The sequence below is a fragment of the Erinaceus europaeus genome, chromosome 14 (assembly GCF_950295315.1).
Source record: "Erinaceus europaeus chromosome 14, mEriEur2.1, whole genome shotgun sequence".
Lineage (NCBI taxonomy): Eukaryota > Metazoa > Chordata > Mammalia > Eulipotyphla > Erinaceidae > Erinaceus > Erinaceus europaeus.
Genome location: NC_080175.1, coordinates 96522869 through 96550691, shown reverse-complemented (window position 1 = coordinate 96550691; position 27823 = coordinate 96522869). Strand labels below are relative to the sequence as shown.

General features: G+C 40.1%; 1 protein-coding gene across 9 annotated transcripts in view; it reads left to right on the top strand.

Moving 5' to 3' along the window:
- Positions 1-27823, top strand: part of NRIP1 (nuclear receptor interacting protein 1) — a 110059-nt gene that overhangs the window by 11642 nt on the left and 70594 nt on the right. For 7 of the 9 annotated variants that reach the window (XM_060172155.1, XM_060172146.1, XM_060172147.1 and 4 more), the window contains exon 2: positions 9569-9652. The exons of the other annotated variants lie outside the window; for them this stretch is intronic. The gene's annotated coding sequence lies outside the window, so the exon portion shown is untranslated. The remainder of the gene's footprint in view (positions 1-9568; positions 9653-27823) is intronic. 9 annotated transcript variants of the gene reach the window in all.

Genomic DNA, 27823 nt, shown 5'->3' with positions numbered 1-27823 from the left:
CCTTGAATTTGTTTTGTCATGTTAAGTGTGTTCAAAAAATATATGAATTAGAATGTATAAAGCATACTCAGCAAAATCCATGTTACTTTTTGTTTTTCTGAAGGGAATGAAACTAGTCCGCTCTTTTAATCATATTGGATTTGATTGCTGCAGAAGGTGGAACTATCTCAGCATCTCATATTTAAAGCTAATTTTGATTTTCAATAATCTTAAGGTTAGAGAATATTGAGAATGGCTTGATTAAAACATAGTAAGTTACAGGACTTAAATATACTAAGACCTAAGGAATAATATTTTTAAATGGAGGTCATAAATTTCTTTTTTTTTAATAATTTATTTTTTATTTGATAGGACCTAGAGAAATTGAGAGGGGAAGTTGATGTAGAGAGGAGAGAGAGAAAGAGACACAGCTATGAGCATTGCCTCAGTACTGCAAGTGGGGACAAAGGGCTTGGACCAGGTCCTTTGATGGTAGCAGTTACGCTTAACCAAGCGTGACACCACCTGGCCCCAGAAATGTCTATACCAGTAATTCATATTCAAATGATAAAGGAGATACGTAGATTATTTTGAATGTAAACCTGTAATACTGAATTTAATGAATGCTTTTAGAATAATTTGATCTCAGTTTTGTGCTTTGTGAAGACAGCTTTTGCTTTCTTTTGTTTTGTTTACTATCTATGCATATGTGGAAATGTTTTGTTTTTTTGTGTTTTTTTTTTGTAAACAGGATAGACCTTTCTCATGGCCTGCTTTTTTTTTTTTTTTTTTCTGTGTGTTCACCTGCTTATATCATGACAACAGGTATTCAGGAGCTTGTGAAATAACTCAGCTGGGCAGCTCATTTGACCCAGGTCTACCTGAGGCTGTTCTCCACAGCACATTGAAGGAAACGCCTATCCTGTGATCTCTTTCATTCTCTCTCTCTCTCTCTCTCTAAAATAAAGGAACCAAGAAACAGAAGACATTTAACCAAGTAGACTAGACACGTTATCACACCTATTTTTTGTGATATATTCTTTTTTTTTTTTTACATTTATTTATTTTCCCTTTTGCTGCCATTGTTGTGGTTATTGATGTCGTTGTTGTTAGATAGGACAGAGAAAAATGGAGAGAGGAGGGAAAGACAGAGAAAGGGAGAGAAAGACAGACACCTGCAGACCTGTTTCACCGCCTGTGAAGTGACTGCCCTGCAGGTGGGGAGCTGGGGGCTCGAACCAAGATCCTAATGCGGGTCCTTTTGCTTTGCGCCACCTGCGCTTAACCCGCTGCCACCGCCTGACTCCGCCCGTCTCCCTATACGTTCGTTTTTGTGCGTTTATCCACACTTGCCCAGGATGTCTGAGTGATGCTCTGAATGTTGAGTTTGTTAGTAGCTGTCCTTGCTCTGGTTGCTTTCGCTTTGACTACTGCTAATCCATGTTACTTTACACACATCACTTTGTATGCTCATGCTGACCGTGTAAAGAGGTTACCCCTTGAGTTTAAACTCGCCTATCACATCGTCTTTCACCTCTAAAAAGTAATAAATTCTGTTTTTGGAGTTATTCATTATCTGAACACAACTCTGGTATTTTACTTGAAAATTATTTCATGTTCCATGTAGTGACATGTCACCTTAACTTGAAAGTCCCAGGTTGCTAACGATAAAAAAGGGCTGGGTGGTGGCGCACCTGGTTGAGTGCACATGTTACAGAGGACCCAAGTTTGAGCCCCAGGTCCCCATCCAAAGGGGGAAAGCTTTGCAAGTGGTGAAGCAGGGCTGCAGGTGTCTCTCTTTCTCTCTCCTCCTTTATCTCTCTACTTCTCTATGAACCCCTTCCCTCTCAATTTCTGGCTGTCTCTATCCAATAAATAAAGATAATAAAAAAGTAAAAAAAAATAAATAAAAGCAACAAGATCAGTTAACAGTTGAAATAGGTAAGAATGAGTCTTTAGGAAATCAAGAAAAATGATAAAATCTTACTAATGTTTTATCTGTTTACCTTGGTTTACACTAGTACTAAAGTCTGACTTAATATCTTTTGAAAATACTAAATATGAATCATAGAAATCCAAATTTTGTTTTGTTACTGATGTTTAAGTTTCACTACAGTGAAAATAATAACCCTTTTTTTTTTCTTCTTTCTCTCCTCCCTGGTGTGTGGAATGTAAATGGAAGGAGAAAGAATAACACACATTACTATGCTAATCGTAAAGTACTCCTGTGATAATACTGTCTAGTTTGGATGACCTTTGATTTTATATCACAGTAAATATTAAAGGTTTTTGGGCTCTATAAAGAGTTTGTTAGAGGTGACCCTCAATCCATATATATAGAGGTATACAAAATAACTTTAAAAGCTGTGTGTGAGGGGCCGGGTGGTGGCGCACCTGGTTAAGTGCCTGTATTACAGTGCGCGAGGACCCGGGTTTGAGACCCCCGTCCCCACCTGCAGGGGGAAAGCTTTATGAGTGGTGAAGCAGGGCTGCACAGGTGTCTCTCTTGTCTCTTTCTCTCTCATCCCCTTCCCTCTTGATTTCTGGCTGTCTCTATCCAATAAATAAATATACTAAATAATAATAATAATAAATAATAAAAGCTGTGTGTGAATTTACCCATTGGGGATCAGTAGCAAGCTGTTGTGGCTTTAGGTAGCTTATTGTTTGTTGTCTTATCAGATACTTAAAAGAAGCACCAGGAACAAGGAAAACCTTAGATACGTCACATTACCTTGTGAGTTTTGCAAATTTTAGCAGTCCCCGACGAGAAAAATTGTCACTTACCAAAGGAAAAATTGTAGGAAAGGGCCAGGAAGTTTTGTTGTGAGGAGGAAAAGAAAATTAGTACTTAACTCTGTTCACATGCCTGTCTGTTTTGTTTTCTCCCTATTCGTGCAGTGTATTTGTGGAGAAAATATTTGTATCCTGAACATACTGCCTGGTGGCTTAACTATTGGTCAGAGACACCTATGGAGGATTAGATGGAGAGATTCTCTGTGTTTCAGTGTGGTTTTGCTGAAGCTATGGAATGAGTGGGTCATTTAATGCCTTCTGGCCTCAGTTATCCGTTGAAAATTAAGGGATGGACTAGAATGAGAACTGGGTTCTTCTCTGCACTGTAAGGATCAGCATCACGTCAGAAGAGAGGCCTTAACTGCCTTCTGCAACTGGAGAACAGGGTACATAATGACAAGGGTTGGAAGGATGTTCCTTAAGATTTTTTTTTTTTTTGAGCTTGGCATTTAATATTTTACAGCAAAGTTTTTAGTTTAACATAATTGAACTTGTACTAGATAGGGTTAATAGGCTAGAACAAAAGGTCAAAGCATAAGGCATTAGGCTTAATTAAGGGAGGGCATGAGTGACAGGAGTGTGTGACAGTTAAATGGGTTTCCCACAGACTAATGTCGGTTACAGTGCAACCATGCCTCAACTTAAGTGGGTTATTTTGTGCAAAGGGCAGTAGTGATTAGCAGTTTGACATACCAGGCACTTCTGGCCAATCCCATCTGTTTTAGAGGTTAAAAAAGCACACCTTCATGAGCTGATGGATTGATTTGTGTGCTCGTCTGGTAAAGATTAGAAGTCCAAGGCCAACGCAGTAAATGTCAGTTACAGAATATTGTACTTTCTTCCTTGGCTCATTGTTTTAACCGTCAACTGTTTTATAATGGGGGATAACTGCTCTTTATGGAGTTGAATGAACATGGGTGGGGGAACAGGTGAGAGAGGAAGACAAACCTTTCCTCCATGGAATTATGATTTAGCAAATTCTCTAGCAGGTGTTTCCCATGGAGATGGAGCAGGCTCTAGAAACCTTGTGGATTCCGTGGGGGGTTTTGACTTGTTCCTTACAGTTGTGTTTGTCTTTTATGGGAGTTATCAGAACAGCTTCTGCCTGTCTAGAATTTCATTCTACATATACAATGACCTTTTTTTTTTTTTTTTTTTGTATTTAGTTACCTCTTTTTTAGAGAAATGACTCTTCTCTTTTGGTTCCATTGTTGGAGTGTATATGCTTGAACATGTGTTTTGTTTATTGATCTCCTAGGGAAAATGAAAGACTTAAGAGGAAAGAGGTGTGAATGTACACTTTAAGAGTGGCGTTGATGGACTGCACTCACCCGAGATTAAAGAAGAATGTTCAAAAAATGAAAGATGTCAGGACTTAGATTTGATTTGGATTTCTTCAACTTGAGAGCTCTAAGAGTGTCGTCATTACTATTTCTTTTTTCATTTTAAGGCTGTGACCCACTGACGGATACACAACAGCTAGATTGGTGAGAAGCTGGGATTTGGGGTAGTCTGGATCCAGGGAACGGAAGACTAGACAGTGTGACACACTTTAGGAATATACAGCGTTCAGTCCTTTGCAGGTAAAAGGAAGCTGAAAAATGACTTATTCTCATCTTAGATGTTTTTAAAGTTTATTTTTTCTCAGAGCACTGCTTAGCTCTGACTTATGGTGGTTCTGGGGATTGAACCTGAAACTTTTGGTGCTTCAGGCATGAAAAACTTTTTTTTTTTTTGAATAACCATTGTGCTATCTCCCATTCCTTCTTCTCATCTCTATCAAAATACCATCTTCACTGTGAGATATTAATTTAAATGAGAATGTGACCAGGAACACTAGAGGCAGTATACAAAGTTTGTCCCCATACTTTTATTCCTGTCAAAGAATGTGAATCAAGAATTACTGTGAAATATTTATTTAGTCATTTTAATTTTTTAATTTTTTTAGGTTATTTATTTATTCCTTTTTGTTACCCTTGTTGTTTTATTGTTGTAGTTATTGATGTTGGATAGGACAGAGAGAAATGGAGAGAGGAGGGGAAGACAGAGAGGGAGAGAGAAAGACAGACACCTGCAGACCTGCTTCACCGCCTGTGAAGCGACTCCCCTGCAGGTGGGGAGCCGGGGGCTCGAACCGGGATCCTTATGCCGGTCCCTGCGCTTTGAGCCACCTGCGCTTAACCTGCTGTGCTACCGTCTGACTCCCTACTGTTAAATATTTATAAAGATTACATATATTACACTAGATCCTGAATTTCTTCTATAGGAGAACAGTTAAATATCTAAAAAGCCACTGAAATTTAGTTATGTGGAACTTAGTAGTAACTGATATTTTTAAAATGTGTGTATATTTTACTTCTATTCACCTGAATTGACTTAACATACATATACTTAAGTTGAAATATTTTAGTTTTCACTCAGAAGCGACAGAGTGACATCATGATACTGACTATCTAGGAACATAGTATTAAACGTGCTTATTTTGAATTAGCATCAGTCGAAGTGATTTGGCTCTAATGCAGAATTACATGAAAAACGTCTAACACGCCTATGCTGGTAGAGGGTAGGAAACACATTTTATAGCATTGTGTCTCATTCATTAAATCATTTTTAAATTGCACTAGATTGGCAAGAGTAGTACAAATCCTGTGTAGTAAATTAAATGTGAGTGATTTATCTAATTTCATGGGCACACGCTTCTTAAATGAATCTCCTGGTGATGTTTTATTTAACCTAAAACAAGTATTTGACACTCTCACAAACGTTTTAAAATTATTTATTTATTAAACATTTTTTAATTGTTTTATGTTTATTCCCTTTTTTATTGTTGTAGTTATTATTGCTTTTGTTGTCGTTATTGTTGGATAGGACGGAGAGAAATGGAGGGAGATGGGGAAGACAGAGAGGGGAGAGAAAGACAGACACCTGCAGACCTGCTTCACCACTTGTGAAGCGACTCCCCTGCAATTGGGGATCCAGGGGCTCGAACCGGGATCCTTACTCCCGTCCTTGCGCTTTGTGCCACCTGCGCTTAACCCATGCTACCACCCGACTATTTATTATTTTTAATAGTAACGAGGGTTATTGCTGGAGCTTGGTGCCTGCACAGCTGATCTAAGGCTCCTGGCAGCAGATAGGTGGATGGATGGATGGATGGATGGATGGATGGATGGATGGATGGATGGATGGATGGATGGATGGGTGGGTGGATGGATGGATGGATAGATAGGTAGCCGGATAGACAGGTAGATAGATAGGAAGAGAAGGATAGACATGTACATACAGCACTGCTTCACCACTAGTGAGACTTCCCCGGTGGGCGAGGGACCTAGGGTGTGAACTTCGGTCCTTGTGCATGGTAACAAGTGCTCAGTGCTCAACCAACTGGCCCCTTGATAAACATTTTTTAAGTACTGTAGGTCCTGTTTTTTGTGGTCCTTTCTCTTTTTCTCCAATAAATTCAAGAGCCAGTACCATCTACTTGTGTTAGAACTTTATTAAATGAAAGGGAAATATTTTGTAGAGTTCATTTTTTTTTTAAAATCTATTCTAAGGTTTTGTTTGAAGAATCACATCATCCCTTGCAATCCATGATGGTCAGTTTGTTTTCTGTGCTTTCTCTTACTAATGTTGCATTATTGACTTGAGATCTGTGAAGCCAGAGTCTCTAAACAAATTCATTGAACATACATTGTGTAGACTGTAAAAAAAAGAAAGCAGAAAAGAAAGCAAGCAAGCAGGAATTCAACATACTTAGTATCTGGTGTTTGCAGTTCTTGTCTTAAAAATTATGACAGCTTTGCAGTCTAATTTACAGAAGTTTTTGTGAGATAGTAAAACATATTAGCCACATTTCACAATATTATTTTTTATTTATTTTAATTTTTTTACCTACTGGGTAAAGACAGCAATTGAGAGGGATGAGGGAGATACAGAAGGAGAGAAACAAGACACCTGCAGCCCTGCTTCACTGCTTGTGAAACTCTCCCCTTGCAGGTGGGGACTGGGGCCTTGAACCTAGGTCCTTATTGTAGTTTGTGCTTTCAACCCCGGTGCCCCACCCTCTGGCTCCTCTTGTTTTGATTTCTGTTGCTATGCAATTTTTTCATATAGAATTGTTCCTTGCTTCTATCAAGGCTAATAGATTTTTATGAAAAAGCTATAATACATAATGAACTTTATTTTATATATGTTTATAAAAATCAAACTTTGGGTGGTATTCTTTCAAATGGAGATCTCTGCATGTGTTGATTACACTATCTCTTCCCCTCACCTTTTTTCCTCTTTTTTTCAGAGCACTGTTCAGCTCTGGTTTATGATTGTACTGGGGACTGAACCTGGGACCTCAGAGTCTCATGCATAAAAGTCTTTTTGCATAACCACCTCCTGTCTCCCTACCTTTCTGTCTCTTCTTAAGGAAGGAGGTCGGAGGTACTGTCACGATCGGATCATTCTCCCTCCCTAAACTGCATGCATTTTACTTTTTTGTATTCTCTGACCTTGCAGTCGGTTACTTTAGCCCACAGTCTTTTCAAAGTCATGTAAATGAATGCAATTAAGGTGTTGCTTCTCCTTGCACAGAGTTCAGATGGAACCTTATTGGCCAGAGAGATGCATTTGCTTTATGAGGAAGGTCAAAGTAAGGGTAAATCTTATTACCTAAAATGACTTGTTAAAGCTTTGATTTAGCTGCTGGAAAGGGAATGTTCCTCAAAGGAGTCTCAGTGTTTTTTAGACTACTAGGTCTCTAGGTATTGTTTTGTTTTTTGTTCTCTTTTTCTTTCTTTTTTTTAAGAATTTATTTATTGATGAGAAAGATAGAAAAAGAGAGAGAAAGAACCAGACATCACTCTGGTACATGTGCTACCAGGGATTGAACTCGGGACCTCATGCTTGAGAGTACAATGCTGCATGCACCGAGCCACTTCCCGGACCTCGTCTTTTGCTTCATAGTTACAGTTCTGTGCGTTTTTTTTTTGTTTTGTTTTTTTTTTTGCCTCCAGGGTTATTGCTGGGCTCAGTGCCGGCACCATGAATCCACTGCTCTTGGAGGCCATTTTTCCCCCTTTTGTTGCCCTTGTTGTAGCCTTGTTGTGGCTATTATTGTTATTGTTGATGTTGTTCATTGTTGGCTAGGACAGAGAGAAATGGAGAGAGGAGGGGAAGACAGAGAGGGGGAGAGAAAGACAGACACCTGCAGACCTGCTTCACAGAGCAACTCCCCTGCAGGTGGGGAGCCGGGGGCTCGAACCGGGATCCTTCCTCTGTCCTTGCGCTTTGCGCCACATGTGCTTAACCAGCTGCGCTACCACCGGACCCCTGCTTTTTATCAACATCTAATATTGGGGCAACATTTTATCTAGATCATGCTTAGAGCTATCTTTGACATAAACATGTGACATCCCCTACTGCTGATGGAGAAAAGTCTGAGACTTGCTGGTATGTGGTCGGTCTTTAGAGGATTTGTGTTCCTGTCGAGGTATCATACTACCTGGTGCAGCACCTTAGGCATCAGGACTAGTGTCTTAATTCGTCTGAGCAGAAAGAGACTTGCCAGCTAGCCAGGCTGGCTATTTGTACGGGTTGGCAGAGCACTGTTGACAGTAGTCTTGTTGAGAGTGAGTACACGTGTGTGTGTGTGTGTGTGTGTGTGTGTGTTAGGAAGTGATCATAATGCAGGCAAGTATTCTTCTGTGCTTGGCTCCTGTAGCGGTATAGATTTTACTTCTGCCTGATAGACTGGCTGATAAAGTCTGTAAAGCCGTTCACTCCTGGAGCAGGTGTTCACTGCCTGCCAGCTGCCCGCCGTGCACCATACTGTGTGCTGGAGATTCAACAGTGGATGTGGGACTTCACAACGCAGGAAGGACAGCAGTCAGACAGACACTGAGAAGGGAACCTAGTTGCTGGGATGTTGAGGAAGCATGCCTCACAGAAATTTGGTACCTGATGTGGTTTGAAGCAGCCCGTGGTGGCACTGTTAAACTAAATAAAAAGTGACAATTAAAAAGAAAAGCTATTTTAGAGCTTGACATCCTAGTTTATGGAATTATCTTTGACCTAAGTTATGAAGCCTTAAGGATTGATGATAAGCTATTGGATAAAATTTGCTAGAGTTGAAAATCATAGAGATATAAGCCAGATAGAAGTGTGGTGGCTCACTTAACAGGAGTCGGAGAATCAGTTCGCTTCAAAGCTTTATCTCCGCCAGCTAGCTTCTCTGGCCACTCCTTCACTGACTCATGTGTTTTCTCAGCCATCTCAGTGGCACTGGGTAAGCCGTGTCTCTTACTCTTTTGGAACTGAATGTATGAAGTGCCTCACACAGTATGACGAGGCCACTTCATATGTTGGGTGACTCTGAGTTTTGTTGTTGTTGTTGTTGTTCTTAATGGCCTAGGGACAAAAAAAAAGTGTTTGAAATTTTGTATTCTCTTATCAAATACTTCTAAAACTTTTCACTTAGTATTGCTGCTGAGAATTCTTTATCATTGTCATTAACTCCTCATGTTCCTCACACCCTTGAGAATATGAGATAATCCTTTTTAAGTGTAGAGACAGATGGTAGCATGTAATGGCAAATGATCTTATGATGCAGATGTTTCATCAGATGCGGTCAGTAGCCATGGTGAAGGGAATCATGGATGATGCAGAATATTTTTATCTTTCAGTGCTTTTGGCTTTCAAGGGGTTTTACTTGAGTTTGTAGCCAGAAGTCCATTGTAGAACATGCTGTTGAAATTCTTTGAGCTCAGGTGTACCTCAGGTAACACTTATTTCTCTTACTTTTCAGAGAGTGTTTGGATTACGAGCTGTTTCAGAATTCTCTGCTCCTAGGATCCATTATTTTAACATTTGGGAGAGACACGTCCAGAAGGTATTGTATTTTGTCTCATTGCTTCATTATTTAAGACTTAGTTAAGCCTTCCCAGTGGGGAATTCTGCCATTTTTTTTTTTTTTAAGTTTCAGATACTGATAAACAAATTGTTTGATAGCTGTGACTGAAGACTATAGTTCAGTCGTGGTGAATTCTGAACTCTGTGCGAATGAAAAGCCTGATCAAGTTGTAACCGGTTTTGACTATTTTAAATAACATCAATAAAAAATAAATGTCAGAAATATTTGCATTGTACCTTTTAAGGGTAGGACATTTTAAAGAATGTTTTTATTAAATGAGATGTAAAAACCTAACTAACACAGTGATGACCGTTTTCAATGTGTGTGTGTGTGTGTGTGTGTGTGTGTGTGTGTGTATGTATGGATATATACCCAAGCAAAAACATTACACATCAGAGGCCCAAAAAGAGAGAGCTTTCCCTGTCCAAGTCGAGCACCTTCATGGGAGCAGCCATGGCAGTGGAGGAAGCTTCAGTGCTTGATATCTCCATCTCTCTCTCTCTCTCTCTCTCTCTCTCTCTCTGTCTCTAACTGAAGGAAAAGTGACCTAGAACAGTCAGACTGTGTATACAAGAGGCCCCGGTTCCAGAAAAAAAAAAAAGGCAATAGGGGCAGGTGGTAATACATTCAAGCCTCTGATCTCCACCTGTGTGTGTGTGTGGGGGGGGAAGCTTCATGTATAGTGAGTGAGTAAGTTCTGCAGGTGTCTTTCCGTTTCTCCATCTCTCTCTCCCTTTCTCTCCTCACTATCTCTGTCCGTCACCCTCAATCAGAAAGGAGAGAAAATGGCTCTGGTACTGGGTACTGTGGTGAAGTCTTCCAGAAGCAGAAGTAACCAAGGTGTATATATGTATATAGAAATGTGCTTAGCTGTAGCTGTTATAATACACATTTTAAAAAATTTTTTTATTTATAAAATAGAAACACTGACAAGACCATAGGGTTAGAGGGGTATAATTCCACACAGTATAATACACATTTTTATAGTTAATCGTATTTCGCGTAAATAAGCCTTGGCCAGCTTTAAAAGCTCTGCCACTTGTCAGTTCTGTCTCTTCATGTAGGAACCAGCTGCCATTTGCGTTTTCATTGATCGATCTTTTATCAGGGTTCATGGCTATAGCCAACTAGGTCACCTGACTGCCTGACTACCTCTCAACAGTCACTGGAATTCCCTTTTGTGCTGCCTTCTCTATTTAGACTGGCATGGCATCCCGTTTCATCTGTCTGTAGATCTTTTGGACTCTTAGGGCTTGAAAACAGTACTTGAAAAGAATGCTAGGAAGATCATCAGGGAAGGAATTGATCTGTTCGGTGTGTTTTTGTCTTCTGCATTCCATCCCACAGCACTGCCCTACTGCTTGGAACACTTACTCTGTGTATCTGCTTCCCTGTGGTAACCAGGCGAGTCAGCTGGGATCTTTGTGCATGTGAAAATGGACCCTACTCGATAAGCTGTCTTCTGGCCCAGGATAAAGTTTAACTGGTTACTGGATTTTTATTAAAAAGAAAAAAAAAATACCACAAACAAATTAAGTTTAGATCAGAAAGGTGGCTTAGAGGTTACAATGTAGGACTTACTATGCATGAGGCCCTGGGTTCAATACCCAAATTTACAGGAGCTGTATTCCGGGCTTGCTCTCTGTTTCTCATGAAATCAGTCAATCAGTCTTGTAAAATACTGCGGTAGCAACACAACCCCTGCTAGGTCCTCTGCCATCCTTTTTGGACCTGTACTCTTCCCACCCCAGAGTCTTTTACTTTGGCGCAATGCACCAACTCCAGTTCAGGTTCTACTTGGGTTTTCTCTTCTGATCTTGTTTTTCAACTTCTTCCTGAGAGTGAGATCATAGTATCATAGCTGTATTGTCATGTGGAAAACTGAGGAATGTTCCACATGTACAAACTATTGTATTTGCTGTTGAATGTAAAACATTAATAGATAAATTTTAAAAAAGTACTGAGGTAGCTTCAGGGATAAGAGGTAATCCTCAGGTATGCTCCTCACAGGAGTGGGGCTAGGTGATTCTTTTGAAAACAGCTCATGCGGCAGGCCGCTTTTCAAAAACTTACTTAAAAATAATTTTACTGAAGTACAACATTATGTAGCCACATAGGCACTCCTACTTGTGACCCCACGTAGTTAATACATACCCTCCCCCATTACTACAGTCTTTGCTAGACTCTACAGCCTCTGCCCTATAGAAGCTCATTTTGGCGTCTTCTAGCGGAGATTAGTGTTCATCTGTTTTTGAAAGTGTTGTAACTGGAATTATGTAGTATGTACTCTTTCACTCTGATTTTGTTGTTGTTGTTTGGAAATATGTATGCTTGATGACAGATTTGACTTCCATGATTAGTGTCTCAAATGAGCTAGTGCTCTTATAAATATACTAGCCAGCCGTGTCATGTTTACAAAGATAATTTCACATTTCTTTTCTTTCCTTCATTATTTTATTTTTAAATTTATTTATTTATTTAAGAAAGATATTAACAAAACCATAGGGTAGGAGGGGTACAACTCCACACAATTCCCACCACCCAATCTCCATATCCCACCCCCTCCCCTGATAGCTTTCCCATTCTCTATGCCTCTGGGAGCATGGACCCAGGGTCATTGTGGGATGCAGAAGGTGGAAGGTCTGGCTTCTGTAATCGCTTCCCCGCTGAACACGGGCCCAGTCTGCCTCTCTCTTTCCCTAGTAGGGTGGGTCTCTGGGGAAGCTGAGCTCCAGGACACATTGGTGGGGTCTTCAATCCAGGGAAGCCTGGCCGGCATCCTGATGGCTTCTGGAACCTGGTGACTGAAAAGAGAGTTAACATACCAAGCCAAACAAATTGTTGAGCAATCATGGACGCAAAGCTTGGAATAGTGGAGAGGAAGTGTTGGGGGGTACTCACTGTAAACTCTAGTGTACTACTGCTTTCAGGTATATATTTTTCCCTGGTTTATGGATACCTGTGAACATATGCTCTATCTCCTGGAACCTGGTCTATATCTAGGTTTGGGACTTTGTTAGAAAGTGAACCACCTGGGATGGAATTAGAGAATACTATGAAAGGAAAGGTCTCACCTGAGTGATGAAGCGGAAGGGTTGCCACTCTGATTTTTTTTTTTTTTTAATTATTATAATGTTAGTGAGAGTCATTTCGGGTAAGTATCATTTCTTCTTTGCACCATATATATCACCACATTCCACTATATGATCATACCTCTACTTAAGTGGATACTGAGGATCTTTCCTCTTTGGGCTTATCAGTGGGCTACTGTGAATTTTTCTGTGTCTTTTGGTAGAAACATGCATTCATTTCTGATGAGTATAAATATTTGGAGTGCTTTTAAGGATATTTAGAAAATGTCAATCAGTATATCTATTACTAATATTTTGAGGCAGATTTATTTTTCTATAACTATAAAAACTCATTAACTTTATAGTTTTTTTAAGCATTATAAAAATTTTCCATCTATTAAAAGTAAATTGCCTCTTTTGATTCCATTGTAAGTATTTGGTTTATGAAGTTTTGATTTATCTTAGTACCTATGAAGGAAAATAGAACATAAAAAATCTCCTGTATGTTCTTAAAACTGGTAAATAATAAATACGAATTTTGAAAGATAGGTTAGTCTTCTGCTGTTGAGTTTTTTATAGTTCTTTATGTATCTAAAATACAGGTACTTGTTATAAAATATGTCTTGTATTGCTCTGATTTAAAGTGAAATTATTCATTCTAGAACATAAGCATTTGACACATTTTATACCAATCTTTTTCTTAGTCTTTGCTGTAAAGCAGCACTGCTCTGTAGAACTATAATGTGAGCTATGGAAGTAATTTTTTAATTTCTGTGAGTCACATTAAAGGAAAATGAAACTGGTGAACTTAACAAAAGTACTTTGCTCCAGCACCTGCAAAATACTATCGTCTCATTGTGTAGCTAATGTAAGATGAGATAGTTTACATTCGTCTTCTCATATTGAATTACTGCTCAGTGTTTTTTGTTTTTTTTTTTTTCTTCAGTTGCAGTGCGTATCACTGGAGACAGGTCTAGTGACTACCATATGAGACAGTGCAACTCTAGAGTTAGATTTTGGTGGTTTATTTTAGGAAAGAGAGACCAGAGCACCTGCTGGCACTTGTGGTGCTAAAGATTGAAGGAAAGTCCGTAAGCATGCAAATCCTGTCTTTCACCCACCGAGCCCTTTCCCTGGCTGCCTTACCTTTCTTCGTATCTTTAAAGGCAATCTCTAGTCAAACTCATTTATAAACACTTAGTCAGATTCCTCGTTTAAATGATTCTTAAAAAATCCAAGAGGAAGATACCATAGCTGATGCTAATATACCATCTTTTTTGTTTTTTAGTTTATTTATCAAATGGAAATATCGACAAGACCATAGGATCAGAGGGCTACAATTCCATACAATCTTTTAGTCAATCTGAAGTACAGTTTGACATTTAGTATTGGCATAGATAACATTTCCTTTGATTGAACACTAGACGAGACACGTATCCAGTGTCTAGAGGGCATGCTGTATTGAAAATACACGTTATTAAACTGTAAAATCAAAATCTGTAACAGCGGATTCATATCTTCAGTCTCTAGATGATAACAATACAAAGAATTTCATATTTTTCTGTTGGTTTCTCTTTTCATTGTCTAAAAAAGTATAGCTCTTTTCATTGTGATATGATAAGTTGAATTTAGGATGCAATTCTACAATCTTCTCAAAACAGCACCAGCAAAGAAACAGTTGTACATATTCATAGAGATGAGCGCTCTGACTTTCTATTCATTAGATCACTTCAAGATTACCTAGATTATGAGGATGAAGACTTCTTCATGTATATATTTACCAAGTGGAATAAATCAAAAACTGTATGCGTTCTCATGTGAAATTGGGTTCGAGATTTGGGGAACAAATTGGTTTGGCTTAAGCTTGCGAGTGTTCAGAACAGGAGAGTAAGTACGTGAGTGAGGAGCTGTTGGCTCATGCAAAATGGTAACATTTAGAGGGTTGTCTAAAAGAGTAAAGTCCTTTGTGCCATTCTTTTTTTTGCGTTGAGGGGACTGATGCTTTAAGTGCAAGTCTTTGCTATATGTGTCAAGTTTCTCAGTGTTCATCAAACACTCGCACCCCCAACCTCGGTCCTCTTTCTTGGTACCATCATGCACCAGGGCTGGAAACCCCTCCCTTTCCCCCAGAGTTCTTTGCTCTGGTGCAATCATTCTTGACATAATTGCAAATTAGCTGGTTTTTTTTTTTTTTTTTCCCAGTAGGGTCACCGCTTCCAGATCAAAAGTAATTGTTTTACAAGCATTTTTTTTATTTTTTAAAAAATTATCTTTATTTATTTATTGGATAGAGACAGCCAGAAATTGAGAAGAACGGGGAGCTAGAAAGACAGAGAGACACCTGCAGCGCTGCTTCACCACTTGTAAAGCTTTCCCCCCTGCAGGTGGGGACCAGGGGCTTGAACTTGGGTCCCTGTGCAGTGTAACAATGTGCGTGTGCTCAACCAGGTGCACCTTTACAACTATCTCTATGAACATTTTTTTTTTTAATGAGTATTACTTCTTCTAAATGAAACCAACTGTATTTTTTAATGTTTCTTTTACTTCTTTTTTTTTTTTTTTAAATTATTATTGGGGCTTTGCCCTTCCAGGCAGACCTTTTCAGATATATAACACATGGAAAAGCATCACTGAACCTTTGACAGGTGAAAGTGGGAGCTTTGCTTGAACCACACTGGTGAACTGCCTCACTAGCCCCTTACCTTTACTTTTTTCCTTTTTTTTAACTTTTACTACCACCAGGGTTATTTATGACTGGGACTTGGTTTACCTGCATGATGATGCCAGTGCTTCTAATGTCATTTTCTTTCTCTACACCTCCCTCCTTTCCCCTCTCTCTTCCTCTTTATGGAGATAGGAACAGAGGAGAGAGGGAAATGGGCTAAGGGTGGAGAAAGCCTGTAGACCTGCTTCACCACCTAGGAAGCCTCCCCTCTTTAGATGAGGACGTGGGCTGGATCCTTGTTCTACAGGGTATGTCAACTGTTGTTCCCCAGTTTTCCTTTTTAATATCAAATGTTAGTGGCATATCATAATGGGTAGTCAAGGCGGGGGGGGGGGGTAAGAAAATTCCTCTCCTTCATCTCAGTCGCAGTCAAACCCAATTCTTCTCCTGATTAGCTCCTAAGATCGTGGCATCTTCGCACTGAAACCAGTCCTTGCCTTGTGAACGTGCAAAGTAGAAACGACTTATCTTCCATTTTATATATACATTTTTCTCTCTTTAACTTTCTCTGTTGGGGAATTAGTGGTTTACAGTTGACCGTAAAATACAGTAGCTTGTACATGTGTGATATTTCCCAGTTTTCCCCATATCAGTACAGCCCCCACTAGGCCTCCTCTGCCATCATCATGTTTTCACCACCTGAACCTTCTTCTCTCCTCAGTGTCTTTTCGTTTGGTGCAATACCCCAACTCCAGTGCAAGTTCTGCTGAGTGCTTTCCCTTCTGATCTTGTTTTGCAGCTTCTGCCTGTGAGTGAGATCCTCCCATATCCAGCCTTCTCTCTCTGACTTACCCATCACCTATCTCACTTACCGTGGTTCTGTAAAGCTCCATCCAAGATGGGGTGAAGAAGGTGAAATCGCCACTTTTAATCGCCGAGTAGTATTCCATTAGGTAGATAGACGACAACTTGCATAGCCTAGTTACAGTCTTTAAAAATACTGTTTTTAGGCAACCGTCAACACATTTAAAAATATCGTAGTATAAGTGTAACCGAAATTTTGTATTAAGAAAATGCATGTACTACCCTACAGTGCAGTCAAGGGAGATGTTCTGAGTGCTCGCTTTACTTTAGATAAACTTATGAATGATTTGAACGTAGTCCTTCTTGCAAGTCTGTTTGTAAGAGCTGGGTTTTATAGCATCTGCCTTTATCTATTAAACAATGAAGGCAGGCAAACCATCTACCACTGTTTGAATAATTTTCATTAGAACAAAAGAGACAGGTTTTGTTTTATTTCCTATCTCTCTCTCCACTGCTATCTTGTAAATTCAAGTGCTAGTACTTCGTAACTGTTAGACAACTACTGTAATAGCTTTTCGACCTTACACTTTTTTTTTTATTGTCCAGTACATTCCACATACAATAAAACTTTCTGAAGTAAGTATGATTACAGTTTAGGCCACGAGACCAAGTCCTATTTCTATGAGTCTTTTTATCCCCAGCATCATATTCTGCTTCCTCACCCTTACATGTGTTAAGTACAGATGCATTCCCACTGTTTTTACTGTGTTCATCTCAGATGTCTTGGGATCCCAGCTAGTCTACCAGGATGCTGCCCATACTGGGATTTGTATGATCACCTGAAAAAAATGGAGTGCCCTCTCCCATTCTTCCATCGTAGCTGCTGAAACTCACTCACACTTCTCTTACTCAACTCCTCAGCAAGATTGTACACATGCACAGGAAAGGAACCATAGCTTTTGTAAGCTGTGATTTAGAAAGTTTTTTGCTTTATATGCCTGCACATACAGTGATTCATTGAAACAGTTCAGCCCTCAGGCATATTCGGGTAGCATTTTACATTTATTTTCTCTTCATGTCCTATTCCTTCCTCCCTTCCTTCCTTTATTATTTTTTTCTTTATTTTTGTTTCCTTTCTCCCTCCCTCCCTTCTCCTTTCCATCCAAAGACACACGCACATGTGCACACGCGCACACGCACACACACACGAGGGAGAGAGAGAAGGAGAGGGAGGGGGAGAGAGAGAGGCCCACAGTACTGAAGCCCCCTTTCGTGCTGCAGGGGCCAGGCTTGACTTAGTGGTGTGCCCGTGACACAGCAGTACACTGTGTAGTGAACTATTTCACTGACCCCGCTACCATTTTAAAGTTTGAAACACAGTTGAAAACAGATCTACTGTTCTGTGCAGTATTATACAGGTTACTTGAACCTACCATACAGCAACTTTTTCCATGTGGCGTGTATGCAGATAAGGTGATAGCATGTGTATTTGGAGTTCTGCTGGTTCTAAAGTGTGGTAAAAGTTTTGTAATAGTGGTCCAGCATTATTTTGTTGAATATTCAAATTGTCTTTGACTTGGCTTGCTATGAAGTATATGGCAGGTTTTAATGTTTCTTACCTAAATACTAGCAGAATTGATGTAGTATATTAACTGAGTGTTTATCTGATAATTAGCCTTTTATTATTGTCTGAAATAAGAAAAAAAAATATATGGAGACCTTTAGTGATAATTTCCCATTTGGACTAGAAATTATTTCAGAGTTAAGTGAATTTCAAAATTCATTAATGCTTCAGAGTTGATCTGTAGGGTCCTGCGGTGATGTACCAGCATGCACTGCAGTGTGCAAGGACCCAGGTTCAAGACCCCGGTCTGCATTTGCAGGGTGAATCCCTCACAAACAGGGAAGCAATGTTGCATGTGTTTCTCTGTCTCTCTCCCCCTTTTCCTTCTCAGTTTCCCTCTGGGTTATCCAATAAGTGAACAAATAATAGTAAATATTTTTTAAAAATTGATGTGTAATTCTTTATGTTTAATTAAGTTACAGTAAAATACATCTTGGTGGACATTACTGTACAGATTTCCATTATTTCATGAAGGTGACCCAAGCCCTGTCATTTCTGTTTCCTGTGAATATTTACAACTAAACATACTGGCTTGTGGACATTGTAAGCAGGCCTGAATTTGCAATGATAAAATCACTTTATTCGATTGGGATAATAGTTCTGATGCTGAGGACATTATGGAGAAGTGGAATACATTTCAGGTTTTCAGAGATTTTTTTTTTTTCCTCCTTAAAAACAAAATACGAGTATTGTGTATATTTGGATGGGTGTTGCTAATTTGTTCAAAGAAAGAGAAAGCAAGTTGAGATTCAGGGAGGAAAGAAACTTTGTAGAACCAACATCTTAAGCCATGAATATTGTTCTTACACTTGCAGGGAGTGTTGAAGTACTTAGATATTGATGACACAGTGGTAGCAGAAACCGTGTTTCTTCGTAGGAGACCATGACTGTGGTTTCTAAATTTGCCTTGTAACTAAAAATGATGTGCAGTTTGGATACTGTCTTTTTGGCAAATAGGCTTGAAAAGTTACCCTAACTGGCTTCCTAGAGCACAGAGAAACCATTCTACCACCTAGGACATCAAGTGAGAGAGAAGGTTGCCTGTCTTACATGCTTGGCTGTAATATGATCCTTTTGTTTTCTTTTATGTTATGTTAGAGACAAAAATTCTGAAGTGTTTGTAGAAATGTACGTAACCTGACAGTTCATGTTATTGGTTACGTCAAGTATATTTAAAAGTAAGAGCTCGCAGTTTCTGTTATCACCGAGACATCATGTCACCGATTGGTCACTTTCACAATGATTTCAGCAAATAAGAAAAGGATACCATTTTTATTTCCGGCACTCCTCTGGATCTCTTTGAAGGATAAATCACATCACTGCCTTATCAATTGGAAAGTCAAGATTAAAGCCCTAGTCTGCTGACCGCAGAAAACTTTCCTGACTCTTTTTTACAGCAGTGCCACCCCTGGCCATATTGGTTGCCTTACCAGGCCGACATGTTCTGCACCAAAATTTTGTGAAAGAAAGAGATTTCACTATTGAAAGCGTTCAAGCTCAAGCATCTAGAACTTCTAAACTTAGAAACCCTTGGGCTGGAGAGAGAGAGAGAGAGAGAGAGGGCGCATAATGGCTATTCGTAAGCATTTTCATACTTGAGACACCAGAGACCCCCAGATTCAGTGCAGAGCAAGAAAAATACCTTCATTAGGTATAGAAAGGTTGCTGTTTTGTCTTGGGAGCAGGTAGAAGTAGTTGTTTTGTAAGGAAACACTTAACCCAAAGAATATATTTCCCATGGGGTTAAAGATGTTTCTCCTCTGCTTACGTAGACAATGAGAGCACTCAACATCACAGAGGCAGATTTTAAATTTATTAGAGTGGGAAAATGCTGGGTCTTAAAAAAATTTCTATCAGAGCCAGAGCGCTACACAAACTATTAGCAAATGGTTAGAGCTGCCTCTTAGTTTCCTGATCTGTAAAGTGACATTATGACCCACCTTATAGAAATATTACGCAAAGTAAAAAAATTCACGGGCACCGGTACAACGTTCTAGAAAGATACCGTTATTGACAGTTTCAATTCTGATACGCTTTCCAAAAGAAAGGGGGAACGTTTCCGGACAACCTCTGTTTTGCTCCACAGCAGACCCTTCTAAATCAGAACATGTCCTTCCTCCGTTTTCCATGTTCCTTCCTTTGCTTACACTCTTCCAGTTTTCTCAGTCCCCAGCCATTACTACTGAACTCCTTTCATGTGGAAACTAGTTAACATCTGCCACCTCCTGACCCAGTGCTCTTCTCCCTCCAGCTCTGCTCCTTGCTACACACTTGCTTATTTTCAAGAGTAATAACACTATTTTTGTTGGGTGATTAAACTGTTTTTTTTTTTTATTCTTTCAGAGATCTAACTTACTACTGGATCAGAAAGCAGCTTCTGATTGTATTTGAATAGATTATAAAGCCAGGTACATAGGAGTCATCAGTGATGCACATATTTTTTTCTGCCGGGGACACTAAAGGTATTTCTCTTCACATATACAGCTTTAAAAAGTTGTCTGTGTACAGTGTAAGTTTGTGAAGGACTCACCACATATGCAGCTACCTCAATATCCACGCTCCTAACTACTGTCTGAATTTTCAGAGGTTTGTAGTTTTGCTGACTGGGTGAAAATGGAAGGCCTACTGCCAGTTCTTGCTGGGTCAAAATTTATTTTAAAGTATCAACATTCTCTCAACTTCTCGATACTTAAAAAAAGAAGCCCTAGAGATTTTTTTTTCCAAAAAAAAAAAAAAAAAGAAAAATACGCTTAAACGACTAAGTAACATCAAGGGTGTTTATATAATGATAGTAACAGAATTAATGTATTTGCTGAATGTATTAGCAATTACCAGAAGCTAGACTACAGTATGATGGATCTTAAAGAGACTCCGAGTTAGTAGTTCATGTTTTCGTGTTAGGTATAGCCCCCCCAGGCACAGAAAACTTGCCCTGTGGTTTAGACTGTGAGTCTCTCATGAAATAAATGATCAGGAGACAGGTTGACCTTGCCAGCTGGGTGACACTGTTGGGGACTCCGTTGGTTATCGGCTGGTGAAATGGGTTAGAGGAAGAAGCATACTGACCAGAATTTGAATTCTGGGCAGACTTGTTCTGTGACTCTGACCATGTCATTTCACTGCTATGAGCCTTAATTTCTTCACTTGGCAAAGCTAGATGCCCTCGCTATACATCATGATTATCCCATTAATACAAGTTAAGGAGAGCAGTTAGAAATTCTCCCAGGCACTGCTTTAAAAACATACATTCCATGTTAAGATTCTTTAAGATAGATAAATTCAGACTCCTCCCAAATTTTTACTTGAAAACACATTTGGTCCTGGAGGTCGGGCTCCTATTTCTTTCTGAGGAGTGAGCCCTCTCGTTCTGTGAGAGTTACCTTGCCGACTTACACAGCAAGTAACCCTTCGCTCCAACTTCTGTGTGTCCATCCATCTTCAGTTCTTTGCTGACTGTCACCAAGATGGAAGTAGCTGAGCTTCCAGAACCATCTGCATTCTGATCAGACGAGATCTGGTGTGTCCAGGGTGGTGTGGCCGGCCTAGACGTGTATCATTCTGTATCAGCCTTCGTCCCGTTTTTTTTTGATTATTATTATTTTCTATTTTCCCTTTTGTAGCCCTTGTTGTTTTTATTGTTGTAGTTATTGTTGTTGTTATTGATGTTGTCATCGTTAGATAGGACAGAGAGAAATGGAGAGAGGAGGGGAAGACAGAGGAGGGGGAGAGAAAGACAGATACCTGCAGACCTGCTTCACCGCCTGTGAAGCGACTCCCCTGCAGGTGGGGAGCCGGGATCCTTATGCCGGTCCCTGTGCTTAGCAACACGTGCGCTTAACCCGCTGCGCTACCGCCCGACTCCCCTTTGTCCCTTAATATAAAGTGGATGTGGAACAAAAATGTCTGGACAACTTTCCCTCCAAATCCAAAGTAGATATTGAAGTCCATTTCTACACACACACACACACACACACACACACACACACACACACACACACACACAATTTGCACACACACACAAAGAGAGAAATACATTTGAAGCTTCTTAAAATCTTGAGGAAACTACAGGTGTGTCAGCACAGTGTGTCTGTGTCCAGGCACATGAATCGTGGCTCAGATGGGTTGGTTTTGAATCGACTCCAGTTCTGCATCTTAGCTGTGGAGAGATAGCCTGTCGGGAAGAGCAGCAGACTTTCAGGCCTGAGGTTCCTGGTTTGATTCCCATGACACATGAACCCATCAGCGCGGTGCTCGGGCTTCTCTCTCTGTCTCTGCCTCGTGTGAAACTCTGTCAAATGTAATGAATAAAATTAGGTTTAATTCTGTCTCTTAGAGACTCTTCACTTTGAGCTAATCCTTTTTTACCTGAGATTCTCTCTCTGTTCTTATCTCTAAAACGGGAATAATTTCATAGGGTTGTTTTGAGGATTAAATGAATTAATCCATAGAGATCTCTTGATGCAGTTCCTGATACAAGGTACACAGGCATTTTTAGTTACTCGATCGATTCCCTGTTGGGTAAGATCCTGAGTACTTGTGGGAAATGCATTTTAGAGGTTTTGTTTTATTTTTTTTTTCCTCTGTAAAGCTTGAGGTTGAATATTTTTCTTTCTGCTTGTATAATACTTATATTTTCTAGATTTAGAATGTTGCTAAAATATTCTGAATCTTTGGTGAACAGCACCATTATTTATCCTGTATAAAAATAAATGTTTGCATGGCATCTTCTGTGGGTTAGATATTGATGTCAGACACTACTCTTCAATTTGATGGGATTAAGGACTATAGTGGATATTGAAAAGGGAATTCTAATAGAGAAAACAGGTACTCTTATGAGGAAAAGAATATATACCCCTTTCTCATTCTGCCTTGTAACATATACTAAAAAGATGACTGCTTGTAGACCAGCAAGCTGAAGTCTCACCAGACCCATATCTGCCAGCACCTTGGGTTTTTACACACCCACCCTTCAGAGCTAAATGTGTGTGAGCCACCAGGCCAGGGCATTCTGTCTCAGCCATCCTGACAGACTACAGAAACTCTCTTTATTTACTTTTTATAGCCATTCTGTGTTTTCACAGTGTCAGTGTTCAGTCTTTGTTTGTGTCTGTGCTTTTCTTCTGCTTCCTTTCCTGTGAATAAAGTAACTTAAAGGATGAGCTGAGGAGAACAAGTGGAGTTGAGGAACTCTACCTGAGGACTGTAGAGTCAGTTTTTCAAATATCAGGTGTATTTCCTGGACAAAACTCCTCAGTTGATTCATGACGGACTACCCTTTTGAACTAGCCCTTTTGACTAACAACAATTTGTGTTGCTTTTACTTACTATTGTAAAATATCATGTGAAGATTTTTAAAAATATTTTATTTATTCCCTTTTGTTGCCCTTGCTTTTTTAATTGGTGTTATTATTGTTGTTATGTAATGTTGTGGTTGGATAGGACAGAGAGAAATGGAGAGAGGAGGGGAAGTCAGAGAGGGGGAGAGAAAGACAGACACCTGCAGACCTGCTTCACCACCTGTGAAGTGACTCCCCTGCAGGTGGGGAGCCAGGGGCTCAAACCGGGATCCTTATGCCGGTGCTTGCACTTCACCTGCTGTGCTACTGCCTGACTCCCCAATTTATTATTATTATTATTTTTTTTTATCTGTTTTCTAGAGACAGCCAGAAAATGAAAGGAAGGGGCTGGGGGTGGAGAGAGGGAGAGAGCCACCTGCAGCCCTGCTTCACCACTCGTGAAGCTTTCCCCCTGCAGGTGGGAGCAGGGGCTTGAACCTGGGTTTTGTGCACGTTAATGCGTGTGCTCAACCAGGTGCACCACCACCTGGCCCCCTTGTGAAGATGTTAAAGAAAGTCACCACTTTGTGGTTTTGTTTGTTTGTTTCAGTATTTGGGAACCATAATTCATCCAAGAATTTTCAAAATGGAGCAGCTAGTAAAAGATTGGTAACTAAATGACTAGCCTGCATTATCTGAAGTATAGAGTTGTTTACCCCACACCAGTTTTATTTTAGAATCATTTTGCCTATATAATCCAGTCATCTTAACTGATGTAGGAACATCACTCGGGTGGGAATTTTCCCAGTCGGTGATACTTTCTGGTTCATGAGGTTCTCTCACTGAGTAACTGAAGAGTTGGGAGTTTTGCATGATCACTGTTTTGCTGTTGGTCTTGATGGTTTGGTCAAGTCTTGATAGCCGCTAGCCCTTAGTTCAAGTCGTCGCGTCACTGACATATGACTCCCTGTTCCCCCAGTTGACCCAGGGTTGACTGAGGAGTGAAGGGGCCACCTCTCCTTACTAATCAGGACCAGCTTTCCTTCTGTTGTTCTCCACACCCAGCCTGAAAACACTGATTTTGATTTCCTTTGGCCTGACAGCCTTCTTAGCTCATTTTTTTTTTTTTTTACCACTTGACTCTTTCCCCACCTGGCTTTTTTCCTTTTCTTCCTTAGCACATAATTTGCAATTTCCATGATTCTTTATTTTTTTATTATTATTTATTTATAAAAAGGAAACACTGATAAAACCGTAGGATAAGAGGGGTACAACTCCACACAGTTCCCACCACCAGAACTCCATATCCCATCCCCTCCCCTGAGAGCTTTCCTATTCTTTATCCTTCTGGGAGCATGGACTCAGCATCTGTATGGGATGCAGAAGGTGGAAGGTCTGGCTTCTGGAATTGCTTCCCCGCTGAACATGGACGTTGGCAGGTGGATCCACACTCCCAGCCTGTCTCTCTCTTTCCCTAGTGGGGTGGGGCTTTGGGGAATCAGGGCTCCAGGACACATTGGTGGGGTTGTCTGTCCAGGGAAGTCTGGTCGGCATCCTGCTAGCATCTGGAGCCTGGTGGCTGAAAAGAGAGTTCACATACAAATATGTTGGCTGTGTGTGCCCATCTGCACCTGAGCGTGTCTTCCGGTAACTGAGAAAAAAAAAAAAGCTGTATATTTTTTAAAATTCTAATTAATTCAGTCATATTTATTTTCAGTTTATAATGAAGAGCAAACACATGGTTGATGAAATTATTGCTGCGAGAAAATGTCTCATTGAGAGGTCTCGTGGATTGTCACTGCCATATTTTCTAGTATTTGAAAAACACCTCACATTTTCATTTTAGTTTGATTGAACACTGCGAAGGAAACTAGATGCTTGTAGCATTTTTGGGGGGTAATTAACACCAAATAGAAGAAGACCTTGTTAAAATAGCTCGAACAACAAGGGCTCTATCATCACGCCCAACAGAAAGCCTGTAGGTGGTCATCATAATCACGACATTCAAGACCCACATGTGTTTTCTGGTTTTCTGTTTTTGCCGCCTTAAGTGTTTGGGCAGTGTCACTCTTCATAATTGCCAGATGGCTGTTTTACCAAGTGACTTGTGTTTTGGAAGTGAGGAGAAGCTTACCAAGGAAGCTTCGTTGACCATAATCGTATCTTGTTCCCGTGCCTTGCTGGCAGAGGCAATGTCCTTGTCAGAAATGGTTTGGCCTAAGTCAAGATTTACTTCCTACGAGGAAGAGGCAAGTTTGTCTGAGAGGACAGCCACCATAGCTGTCACAGCTTAGGAAGATCACAATATTGCTGATTTCTGCAGATTTTGTTGAGGGATCACAGAGCGTGGCGATGTTCCTTCATTCATCGACTGCCACCTCTCCAGATTCAAAGGAGGTCTCGAAACTTGACATCAGGCTCAACCTGATGCTGTTGACTGGCTACGGAAGAAGGGCAAACGCTAGAAGAAGAATTGTGTGCTTATTGATTCTTCCTGTATTCCCGGGATGAGGCCCTGAGCTGGAGAGCAGTAAACAAAAAAGACAACAAGCAAACAAACAAAACTGCCCCTGGAAAACTTCGGTTTTATTGGTAAGATAAATGCAAGTCCGTTACACATGATAAAATAATTTAATGCTATCTTCCTATTGCGTTCTTGGAAAAGTCATGTTTTGTTTTGTTTTTTCCTATGCAAAAAAAAGCACCATGAATTTTCTGACAACCCAGTAATAAATAACTAAATGCAAAATGAATAAATGCTGAGTTTCTGGGAACTGGTAATGCAGCCATCTAGGAAGGAAAAAGGAAAAAGTTTCCTAATGAGAAGTCTGGTGGCTGAATAAGGAAGGGCTAGCTAGCCACGGTGACTTCAGAGAAGCCGAGAGACAGCGCCGAGCCGAGAAGAGTGGGCTTAGAGCACTGCCGGCCAGCTACTGCGGCTTCTGTGTTAAATAGTCCAGAGGCATTAAAAACAGAAAGAAGAAAATCAGATATGAGCCTGTCAGTATAATCCAGGGAGATGAGTAGGGGCAGTAAGTAGCTGGATTCCGGGTATTTCCAAAGCAAAGCCCATAGGATTTGCTGACAGATTGAATATGGATCTTGAGAGGAGGAAAGACATCAAGGGTGGCAGCCAGGTTTTGGACCTGAGCTATTAGAAAAAAGGAGTTGAGGTGATCTAAAATTAGAAAGGACAGGGACTGAGCTCTTGACGTGTTCAGTTGTCAAACAAGCAATTCATTGATGTTAAGTAAACAGTTGTATATAAATATTTTTTTAAATTTATTTATTTATAAAATGGAAACACTAACAAGAACATAGGATAAGAGGGGCATAGTTCCCACCACCAGAGCTCCATATCCCATCCCCTCCCCCTGATAGCTTTCCTATTCTTTGTCCCTCTGGGAGCATGGACCCAGGATCATTGTGGGAATGCAGAAGGTGGAAGGTCTGGCTTCTGTAACTGCTTCCCCGCTGAACATGGACGTTGACAAGTAGTTCTTAAAGACAGATCAGTGCATCTTTTAAAAGAATGATATTTGACATTAATAATAAATAGTTTTTAAAAGAATATAAATGTATGAAAAATTTTGAGAGAATGATAAGAGATAGAGAGATACTGTTTTTTTTTTGGGGGGGGGGTGGAGGAATATCTTATATCCATTGACAAACTCTGGAAATGAATTTAAAAATACTCAAAGACATATTTGTACACCAAAAATTTATCATCTACACGATTCTATGATAGCTTCAAAAATTGCTCATTAAATCATACTTAACTCTTTGAGCCAGTGCTGCATTTTAGAAACGCCGAACCAGGGCCAGGCGGTGGCACACCTGGTTAAGCGCACACATTACAGTGCGCCAGGACCGAGGTTCAAGTCCCCGTTCCCCATCTGCAGGGGGAAAGCTTCACAAATGGTGAAGCAGGGCTGCAGGTGTCTCTCTGTTTCTCTCCCGCTCCGCCTCCCCCTCCCCTCTCAATTTCTCTCTGTCTCTATCCAATAATAAATACATGAAATGAAAATTTAAAAAAAATTTAGAAAGGCCGAACCTTTTCGTGAAGGAAATATCTGTGGTCCGGCAGATGGTGCTGTGGGTGATCTGCGAGGTCCCAGGTACCGTCGTCTCCTGTAGGATGTATATCATAGCGGCACTCTGATAGTTTCTCTCTCCCCTCCCATGTCAATGAGAAATAAAATCTTAAAAAAATGAAGTGCTCCTAAGGGACAGACGTCGTTGGTGTGATTTCAGTTGTCAGTTCCTTTTGGGGCACGATGCAGTGATGTTCTAAAGGACATGTGTGTAGACAAAGAGGTCCTCTTGCCCCACCTCAATGTCTTCAATATTTTACAGTCTTTACATAGTTGGCATCCAGAATCCAGCTCTACAGTTAGCCAGCCAAGCCAAGAAAAGAATGAGCAGTCAGGATATCCTGCGTGACTTTACTTTTGAAGAATTAGTTCATAATTTTTTTAACTGTATTCCCTTGCTTATTTGCATTTAACAAGATGTAATGCATAACCAAGCTTTTCAGTTGTGGGTGGCCATGTAATCTGAGAAGCATATTGTAGAAGTGCCTTTTATATAGTAGTGGTTACTCCAGAATGATTAGAAAATTTGATTGGGGTGCACCGTTAACAATTCTAACTCATTTTAGAAAATCTTAAACTGTTATGCTGTATGATATATTAGTATTAATAATGTTTT